Here is a 2,248-nt window from a genome sequence, read left to right as displayed (position 1 = left end):
GGTCTTTTGAGACTGAGCTCTGTCCAGTACACTAGGCAGCTCCTCATTGGTTCATTCATTCGGTAAATTGTTATTATCAGCAAGTCACTTATACATTTGGTGCTAAGGAAACAGGGAAGAATCACCCACAGCACACCCTGCCTTCAAAGAATATACAGAATAGTGGGAGAGACAGACAAATAGACAATTAGATCATGTATTACATATTATAACAAGGAAAAACAAAGGGTACACTGGGAGTGTTCCAGAGGAGCCTTTAACACAGCTTTGAGGATTCACAAAAGGCATCCTTAAGGAAACATATAAGTTAACTATTGAAGATGCAAAGGGGTTATCCAAGCAAAAGACTGAAGGGAGCAATGGAGAGTCACTGCAGGATTTTAAGAGAAGAGCACTGTGATTGTATGTTCACTGCATGAAGCCCACAACCCAGTAATGTGGAAATGCTTTGCTGGAAGGATGGAATTGGAAAAGGAAACTAGTTAAATCATGCTTAAGGTGCTTCCCTGGTGGTCCAGTGGCTAAGATGCTGAGCTCCCAGTGCAGCGGGCCTGGGTTCGATACCTGGTCAGGGAACTAGATCCCACACACTATAACTAGGTGATGCTAAATAAACAAACAGATACTAAAATAAATAAATCCTGCTGCAGTCACTCTTAAGGATTGAAAAGAGTATGAATAGAGACTAGCGGGGCATTTGAGAGAAAAATTTTTAGAGTACAACCAAACAGATTTAGTGACCAAATGAATATCAAAACTGAAGGAAAAGGAAGAATCGGGATGATTTTCAAAATTCTAGTTCACTTGAAAAAACACAACATATATATCTTTTACACAAGAAACACAGGCAGAAATAGGATTAGACATGCAAGAGATTTTAGGTAGCAGGAAGTGAAGGAAGGTGAATATTCAGATAGCAATGTAGGTCTGAAAAAAGAATTGGGTAAGAAGAGCTCTAGACACACACAGTTCCAAAAAAGGGTCACCCAAGCTGATTGAGAGTCCTTGGGCCAAAACTGCCTGTTGGATGAGTCTCATGTCTCAGTGAAACAGACCTACCTTAGTACTCCGGTCTCCATCACTGGCTGGGAGCAGTCTGCAGGAAGTGTGGCCTCAGGAGCTGGAGCCCTCAGTCAACTTTGCTCCCCAGGGCAAGAGAAATGAACAGTACACTTTATTTATTTTTTATTTATTTATTTTAATTGGAGGCTAATTACTTTACAATATTGTAACAGTACATTTTAATAGCTGTCAGAAAGAGAGAGCCAGAGATAAAGGTCACCTGGGCCAGAACCCGCTGATAATGACAGGATACCTTCATCATACCTGAAGCATCTGTTTCAGTGATGGAGAGATGGAATACTAACTTCTGTATCTTTATTGCCCACTACATGCAATGCTTCGGAGAATAATGATTGATCTAGTACACTGGTGCAGAAAGAGTTAAATAAGTGTCTGTAGTATGAAAGAATGAAGTAGAATCAAGATAAGCCAGAGAGGTCAGAGAGTATCAAAAACGAGTAGTAGTTCCATGAGACACAGGATATATAGGGGGCCCTGGTGGAATGTTTCATGAGGTACTGTCATAATTTACTGTGGATTCATGTGTTAAAGGCCCCTCCACCATAAACCAAAGAACAGATGTGCTTGATGGAGACACGTGGCCTCAGGAACAGGCTCTAGCCTGTAACTAGACTCCAAATGCAAGGACAATTCTTGTTCTCATGCCTTGACCCTAAGAACCTGGTCACAGTGGGGAAAAGATATGCTCTGGTCCTTTGTGCCTAAAACAGCCAGATGTAAGAGTCTTAAGGGATTTAGCAACTAAAGCTAATTTGATGAAAACAAAACAAACAAGATGGCCACTTGCAGGGTTTCTCAAAAATGGGAGTGAGGTATTAGGTAATTCTCCCCTATGGCCTTGGACTCAGTTAGGAGAAGGCAAATTAAGTATTTTCCCTGGTAGGTTCAGAAGACCATATCCTCTCCAAAAGAGCTAAACTTCCCTTCAGTGTGCCTCTAGCCACAAGTAAGACTCCTTTCCTCAGCAAATCACCCACTACTCAGACTCAAGTCCCCACTCCCACCCCAGTCTTTGATTAAGGGCAGCCAATATATTGGTGAAGTCACATAACAAAGTCTGAGCTTTCCCAGGAGTCACCTCCAGATTTCTCTGAAACAGGAAACAGGAGGGGTTGGGAATGCCACACCAATGAACCTGATTTCGTTTGCTCTCAGGGAGCGAAAC

The sequence above is a fragment of the Oryx dammah genome, unplaced genomic scaffold (assembly GCF_014754425.2).
Source record: "Oryx dammah isolate SB20612 unplaced genomic scaffold, SCBI_Odam_1.1 HiC_scaffold_18, whole genome shotgun sequence".
NCBI classification, from domain to species: domain Eukaryota; kingdom Metazoa; phylum Chordata; class Mammalia; order Artiodactyla; family Bovidae; genus Oryx; species Oryx dammah.
Note: the sequence above shows the minus strand (reverse complement) of the source record.